The following is an 8,976-nucleotide window of genomic DNA, read 5'->3' on the forward strand; positions in this document are numbered from 1 at the left end:
ATCATATTGGAATATGGAGCAGTCATAGAAACAAGAACCTGACAGCTACGAAATCGATCAATTTCAGAGTATCTCATCAAGTGGAAGAACTTACCCGCTGAAGATTCCACATGGGAGGACAAGAATTTTATACAGAAGCATTAAGAACTACTCAAGCGTTGAGGAAAACACTTTTTGAAGGAGAGGGGCATGTTAGGCCCCTATACTACTAGTGTAACCCCTTATTGTTATTAGTACAACCTGTTATAGACAATTTTGTGCCTTACAGCAACAAGCATGAATTGTCAATAATCCAAGGGATCCAAAGTTCCCTAAACATGATGTTCCTACCCCTAGAGGAACAAGGTCAGCAAACCAACAACTCTCAGATCAGTTTTCCACCTGAAAACACTAAAAAACAAGCAATCTTGAAATCAAAGCAGGTGCTCCACTAGGCTTCTGCGCTGAAACACAACTGGTCCATGGTGTACCTGCGTTGCAAAGCAGGTAGAACAAAGCCCACCTGCGTTGGGCGAGTTTGGACATGTGGCACAGTGAGTCATTGCTTTGGAATCTTCCAAAAATGACACTTGGATCAGGTATTTCGCCTTGTGATGAGTCAGAGGCTTTGTTTCTCCAAGTGGAAGCAAGGTTCACCAAGTGGACTCAAGAACTGAAGATCAACTAAAGATTAACTGAAGAGAGAGAGGACACAAGGCAGCTACACATCAGTTGCAAGCTGACTCATCCTTTCTCAATTCATCTATATATTGAGCTCTCTCCTATGAGCTCAGGAGGCTGGAATTTTGTGCAAAGTAATGATATGCTGTTGGTTTCATTCTTGAGTTATTGGGTGATTGTTTGAGAGAGGTGAAGAAGAGCAACTCTTTCTGTTGGGAGGTGTTGCTGGGTTGGAGCCTGCAATGGTTGTAATCCTCTCAGAACCTTTTCTTCCACATTAATAAAAGCTATTGAGGTTCTTCTATGTGCTCTTGTTTCAATTATATATTGTGATGATTGCATGTTTGGTTTACACTAATCCATGAACCAGTTATGATTGCATGCCTCTTGTAGTTTCCTTCTTTGTTGTTTTGCAGGATCTCCTTGTAGCTGGGCGAGCAGAAGGACAAAGAGCTAGGAGCAAGCGGCCAAAGAGAAGAGTTTGGATTCGACATTAAGCGCAAGGCAACGGTTAGTGCTTTCTCCACTCTCTTTTGCTTTCATAAAGAAGTAAACCTTCAGTAGTTTGTTTTACAGTTGTTGCTAAGGAACTGTCACCCTTAGAGTGGGTTAGGGTCATCCGAGTCGGATACTTTTCCCTACAACAAACTGGCGACTCCGCTGGGGAGCGTATCTGTTTGATTGTGTTTGTAGTATCTTTGCTATTCATTTCCTGAACCAAAGAGTACCGAATCGAAAAGCTTTTGACTATATCAAAAGCGAAGTAGAGGGGCAGCTACTCTGGCTCATTTCTGAGCAAGTTCATGATTTGAAGAGCTGATCTACAAAGATCCTTGTAAGCTCTTAGTGATAGCTTTGCACCTTCTAAATCATCCCTTTGAGTGTGCTTGACTGAATGTCTCTGATTTGAGCAAAAACCGTGCATTTTTGAGAAAATTATGACCCGGAAACTGTGAAAACGCAACTCTCGTTTTCCAGAACAGGTAGTACACAGGCTACCTGCTTTTCAATGCAGGTCCCGAAGGGGCTACCTGCGCTGAGAGCCAGTTTGGCTGTGCAGAGCCTGCGTTGGCCCAAATTTGCTTAGTGCATTTGGGGTTTCCTCCTTTCTCTTGCCTGTTTTCACTTAGATTTGTTGCTAAGTGTCAGTCTTGTACTTGTTCTGAAACCAATATTACTTGCCATCATTCCGCCTCTGTTATATAACGAAATTGTACTTGTTCTTTGTATTTCTTATTCATTTACAATTTCCCATAACGAAAAGTAAACTAGTCATGCTTTTGGCCTCTTAGATCTGAACCTGTGTTAGGCATTTTGCTGGTCTAAAGAGTTAGCTTGTTTGCTGTCCATAGCTGGTTAGTCATTTTACTTTCGTTAGTATGGTTTGATTTCATGTATTTCCAGTGATTAAGCAAGTGAATCTTAAGGTGTCTTTTGATTGTTGGACAACTTGTTTACTTTCGCTTTAAATCGAAATCAAAGTTATATAACCACTTTCTTTTTGTATCCATCCACATTAAGAAAGGGAAAAGAAAATACATGCATTGTGCATTTTGCATTTGACTGTGTGCTTGACGATTTAGGAAAAATTTGCATTTAGTGTGTGCTCTATGATCTGTGCGAAAAGATTTGCCTTTCTTTTCCCTCAGTAGTTAAGGTTTTCAAAGTTGAAAGATTGAAAAGTTTGCTTCTCATCTTAGATTGCATTCAGGAATTTGTTATATACATCTCGTGGTGATCCTTAAAGGCAAACTGTTAAGCAAGATCAACATTAAAATAAACCCAATTTACATAACAACGCTTTGTAACATAACGCAAACATCTAGAGGTCTAGGTAGAGACGTGTTCCGGCGTCGTTAAACATAGTGACTGTCGATCTCTACGAAGGTGGGTGATTCCTCCTGAGAGTCGGTGGCACTAATACGGACTTGTGCTCCCACGTACCGTCGCGTATATATTGGGAGACCCCTATAGGAAATTATCCTTTATCCATAGGAAGCCGTGTCAGCCTCCCTACTAATCGCGATGCAGTGAACACAGCATTCACGAAGATCGACCACCCGTACCGTAAAACGTATTCTGTGGTTTCGCGAAAGGTTTGGCACACCCTCTGCCTAGATCTCCAGAGCAGTTTCTTTTGGCCCTTTTCAAACTCTATAACTGAAAAGGTCCAACCGAGCATTTGTCACTTCGGGCTCGTTAATACATCGAAGGAGAATAGAGTCATCTTTAGCTTTTTCTCGACTCTTAAAACATGAAAAAGCAAGTTTGTGTCTAAAAGCGTCGTTAATAAAATTTATTTTAAGCAGAACATAATCACCTGTTATTCCCACGTTGATCTTCCAGTTGAAAAGTATGGAGCCCACCAACCAAGGAAGCAACCTTGGAGGAAGTCCAAATCCCTTCTCCTCTTGGGGAGATGTTGGTGCGCATCATATGGCAACATTGTCACTTCCAGGATTGAAAATTGGCCTACCTGTATGGCTCTTTTCAACTAATGTAGTCCAGATCGCCACTAATCCTGAGCAGTCGAATCAACAGTCAGACCAATCTAGAGCTACCCACCAGCCTTCCACTTCTTACAATTCTTCCTCTCATCCTTCATCTTCACGAGGTAGAGCCGGCAAAAGTCAGCCTCCCATGGAGAAGAAGGAAAAGAAGAAGAAAGAAAAGAAGCAGAAGGAGCCTATGGCGAAGGCGACTGGGGGCAAACAAAAGACAGCTGACAAAAACCCACACACTGCACCGACCGGGCCTAAATCGCCATGTGTCATTTGCGAAGGGACCCACTTCCATCGTGATTGTCCTTGTATTCCCCGGATACTAAGGGACTGGTCCCCAAGGTTGCACAATCCAGTAGCATCAACCTCTGGTAGTCATGTTGATTGCAATCCGTCAACTAGCGAGAGTGAAGGACGAAGAGGGAGACCAAGATCACCCTGTATGTTGTGTGAAGGCGAGCATGCCATCCACCGATGTCCATTCTTAGATGAGGCAAAGAGAGTTTTGGAAGATCGCCCGGTTTCACCGTTACGACTTCCTCCTGGATACCAAAAACTCGCGCCTAATCCCTCGATAGTTGAAAATCCAGTTGACCCCCTCAAGTGGTCAGCTGAAGTGTCGGTCATTGAGAATGAACCTACTGAATCCAGACCAGACGAAAGTCTAAAGGTCGAAACGGCAGTTGACCCGGTTCTTCCTTCAGAGGTATCATCGTCCAATGACTCCGTCATTGAAGACCCATCTTCAAATGACACCCTCACTGAAGAGGATAAGGATGACACCATCCATATTCTTTTCATCAACACAGACTCTGATGAGCATCAGGGCAATGCGCCCGCTCCTTTATCGCAGGAAGGAACATCGTCAGAGTCGTATCCGGCCGTATATTCGGTCCCACCACCAAGCAACCTAGTTGTATCATTTGATTGGAATCAACTAGGCAGACCCCGGTTACCAGCCAGTATCCCATTCAGAATCATAGTCCAAATCTACAGAATGGTGATGGCTGGAACTATTATTGATGAAGGGGCATCTGTGAGTATCCTTTCCTCTGTTGCTTGGAAAGCACTGGGTTGCCCGGCGCTTTTACCTGAGATGAGAAATCTATCAGGTTTTGATAAAGGAACCAGTCACCCGTTAGGGATTCTCCCCAATGTTCCAGTTACATTGAAAGGGAAAACAGTTCGCATGAACATCATGGTCGTCCAGGGACCCTTGGCATATAACTTACTCCTTGGACGAGACTATATATATTGCATGGAGGCAATAGTGTCCTCGCTCTTTAGAGTCATGTGTTTTCCGCACGAAGGAAGAATGGTCAAGCTCGTAGACCAACTTTCATTTCCAGGATCACGCATTGCAAATAGTCAAATACCATCCCTTAACGGTTTATTCACTCAAGGAATGCCACCCCCCCGGTTCTACTTCCCGATGAATGCGAGTAATTCGAGAAGAAAAGAATGGGGACCCAGGGGACATGCACCCTGGCCTGCCTCGGGCAGAGAAAACCTTAGGCATAAAGTTAATTTCCGCAGAAGGATGGACTAGTCCGTACCCCGTCCGGCAGTGGAAGGGAGGGTTGTTCTAGGATAAAATTCTTTTGTCAAAGTTATGAAGCGAAGGATCGCTCCCTTTGTCTAAAGAAGTGGGCTCTACTAAGGAGGGGGTCTATTTTTGACAGCAAGAAGGCACCATCTTTGAAGTTCAAGCCTCACCCATTAAAACAGCGGGTTTTAAAGGATAAGTAGGGGCAGTCTTCAAAGAAAGAGAGGAAATTGCTGTAACAAGTGGTCACCATCCTTAGCAACCTAATGATAGACATCGCCGAAAAGAGAGTTAGTTTGTGGCAACAAACAAAAACCATTTTTCGGATAATAAGTAAGAGGGCAGTCTCTAGAAATTATACTTTATACCTGGGGGCATGCAAACCTTTTGGAGTGCAAGCACGGGACGACTATTTATTTTTTAAATTTTTAGGTCCTCCCTTTAAACCTGTAGGTCTAACCCGTTAAACTCGTAGGATTAGCCGTTTCCAGCTTGCATAAAGAAAGGATGAAGGGCAAAAGTTAAAACCTGCCAAATTGGAGTAATTAGTGAGGTATCGCTCCTTAAATAAGATTACCTCACCTAAAGCATTCCTTGTATTAAGACTGGTATAAATCGAGCAGTTTTAGCAATGTTCATGCTCGTTAAAAAATAAACGCAAGAATCGAGCAGTTTTTGTGCGGAGTTCATGCTCGTTAAAAAATAAACATAAATTGTGAGCAATCTTTCCCTAACAGTTCAAGCTCACCCAGAAAAAATGAACCGGTCAACAACCTCGAGAAATGTAACCTTTGAAAGCCATATTAAAAACCTTTGGTCGTGTTTACATGCCATCACCTCCATCCGTTCATTTGGCCAATCGTTCACCTCCATATGTGTGTTTACCCATTTTGAGGAACAGCTGCGAAGAGTGATTTCACTTAGCCATCCTTGTGACACTGCCGTGATTGGAGAATTCCAACCTGTACCTGGAATCTGCTGCTATCCTTGTTCATCACTCGTTCCTCAAAAGACGAGTCTTCTTTGAGCTCTTTTCACTGACTCGTAAAATATGAAAAGTTTGCCGAGTTTTGGCCTTCCAGCTCGTTAAAGCGACCGGAAAGCTATCCCTCCTCTAGATTTTAATCTTTTTGGACCTGAGGGATTATTGCACAAAAAGATCGAGCGCTTGTTTTGTTCGGCTCGTTAAAGCAAATCGAAAATTCATCCCTTCTGTATTGTTTTATACTTTTTCGGACTTAAGGGATTAGAAGACGAAAAAGGAATTGTGGAGTTAACTTTTCGTACCTTTTCAGACTCTCTAAAAGTGAAAAGAACCGAGTTTTCCTTGTCGTTAGACTCGTTAAAATGATTAAATAGCGACAAACTTGTCTTTAGACGAGAACGAGTTTCCCTATCGCTAGGCTCGTTAAAACATAGCGATGGGCTTGCCCGAAGGGCAGGTTATAGAACAAGCATATGTTATCCTCCTCAAGCTTGACAAAAATAAAGATGTACTGGTCAGCAATGACTGGGGAAAAAATTGGGAGAACCTCACAGCATTAATGGTAGCAAGTCGCTCTTGAACATGACACTTTGTCCTCCGTACCGCATCGGGTTGGGTTGTTTCATTCACCGGTCGCAGAATCATGGTCCTCGCCACACCATCCACAATTGGGGTAATGCTACCAATCCATCACATCAGTGTCGTTATATGTTCAAGAGATGTGGTTCTGTAAAGAGTCAACCGTGTTCCACCCACTGCCATACATTATCCTTCATCCACTTCATGACCGCCACCCTGAGTCATACATCACAGTTTGTTTTCACCTCATCACAATCACTAGCTCCGTTCCGTGTCACTGATGTGGGATTCATTAAGGCCCTCCTTTGACGGATCTCTCCTTGTCGACATCAGCTCATTATCCAAGGAGTTGATCTAGGAACACCCCCCTCAGTACTTTGAAGCTTGCATGCCTCAATGGCAAGTTTCTCACTTCCGGCGACAGGTATACATCAATGACCTTCGACCAAAAGATTTTGCATGGTGGTCGACGCCAAGTCCTTTATTCCCACCATGTAGATTGTACTGCCGTACCTTGAGGGTCATCATCCTTATCGGTGATTCCTCTCGCGCTTGTTAACGGTTTACATCATTGACCGGTAATCAAGCGATGTCTTTCCATGTTCGACTTCAAGAAATTCTCACATGGATCGACTTGTACATCGAGTGAAGATCGGAAGAGATTGAAGACCCCGGATCTAGTTTCATCCATCCGGGCTGCGATATATATTCAGGGCATAAAGACATTTGATATGTACATCATTGCAGCAGATGATCACCCTTTTCGAAAGATGATAAATTCGGCAGAGAATTATCAGTCTACAATCAGAAAAGGATGATAAATTCGGCAGAGAATTATCAGTCTACAATCAGACGATCGTCTGTTCTATGTACCAAAATGTATTTATAAAGCTGAGCATGGGAATGCCCGCCTCAGCTAGATCATGAAAAATGTATGAAAAATAATGTATTGTATTGTATCTTATTACAGGACACTTCTCAGCAGATTGAATGAACTTCGGATCCTCTCAATAAAGCATTTCACCCGATAAACGACCTCATACTTTAGGGGGCATCTGTTATAGACAATTTTGTGCCTTACAGCAACAAGCATGAATTGTCAATAATCCAAGGGATCCAAAGTTCCCTAAACATGATGTTCCTACCCCTAGAGGAACAAGGTCAGCAAACCAACAGCTCTCAGATCAGTTCTCCACCTGAAAACACTCAAAAACAAGCAATCCTGAAATCAAAGCAGGTGCTCCACTAGGCTTCTGCGCTGAAACACAACTGCTCCATGGTGTACCTGCGTTGCAAAGCAGGTAGAACAAAGCCCACCTGCGTTGGGCGAGTTTGGACATGTGGCACAGTGAGTCATTGCTTTGGAATCTTCCAAAAATGACACTTGGATCAGGTATTTCGCCTTGTGATGAGTCAGAGGCTTTGTTTCTCCAAGTGGAAGCAAGGTTCACCAAGTGGACTCAAGAACTGAAGATCAACTAAAGATTAACTGAAGAGAGAGAGGACACAAGGCAGCTACACATCAGTTGCAAGCTGACTCATCCTTTCTCAATTCATCTATATATTGAGCTCTCTCCTATGAGTTCAGGAGGCTGGAATTTGTGCAAAGTAATGATATGCTGTTGGTTTCATTCTTGAGTTATTGGGTGATTGTTTGAGAGAGGTGAAGAAGAGCAACTCTTTCTGCTGGGAGGTGTTGCTGGGTTGGAGCCTGCAATGGTTGTAATCCTCTCAGAACCTTTTCTTCTACATTAATAAAAGCTATTGAGGTTCTTCTATGTGCTCTTGTTTCAATTATATATTGTGATGATTGCATGTTTGGTTTACACTAATCCATGAACCAGTTATGATTGCATGCCTCTTGTAGTTTCCTTCTTTGTTGTTTTGCAGGATCTCCTTGTAGCTGGGCGAGCAGAAGGACAAAGAGCTAGGAGCAAGCGGCCAAAGAGAAGAGTTTGGATTCGACATTAAGCGCAAGGCAACGGTTAGTGCTTTCTCCACTCTCTTTTGCTTTCATAAAGAAGTAAACCTTCAGTAGTTTGTTTTACAGTTGTTGCTAAGGAACTGTCACCCTTAGAGTGGGTTAGGGTCATCCGAGTCGGATACTTTTCCCTACAACAAAACCCCCTTATTATATTGATGTACCCATGTACTACCCATATTGTTACTATTGTGCCCCATAGAAGCCCACTATTGTTATTATTGTGCCCTTACATTATTATTGTTATGTCGGCTCTGATTATATTATGACCCCTTAGAATCCTATATATAGAAAGGAGGTCTTTTCATTTGTATCATCCAAGAATTGTTCATTTATGTAATGTAAAGGAGGTTTCCCCCTCAAAGAGGCTGAATTCTAAGGCGTTGATCTATCTTTTCTATATTTTTGTGAGTTGGTTTCATAACAGTTCCTTAGCTGGAAAGGTGAAGAAAGGGAAAGGAAAGAAATTCCAATCCAAAGGAGATTCTAGTCAGAGCAGCAAGAAGAAGGACTTGTCAAAGATTAAATGTTTTCATTGTCATGAGCTGGGACACTATGTTGTGAAGTTTCCACACAAGAAGGCCGAAAAGAATCCCTCAGGAGGAGTGACAGGTGAACCTATTGATTCACAAGTTGAGTTGGTGAAGTTATCTAGATAGTGGAGCCTCATTCTATATGACCAAAAGCAAACAATTCTTCAGTGATTTTGAGAAGAAAGACCTAC

Source organism: Pinus tabuliformis, chromosome 6 (genome assembly GCF_031772625.1).
Source record: "Pinus tabuliformis cultivar Carrire ecotype Pingquan chromosome 6, CPIR1, whole genome shotgun sequence".
NCBI classification, from domain to species: Eukaryota; Viridiplantae; Streptophyta; class Pinopsida; order Pinales; family Pinaceae; genus Pinus; species Pinus tabuliformis.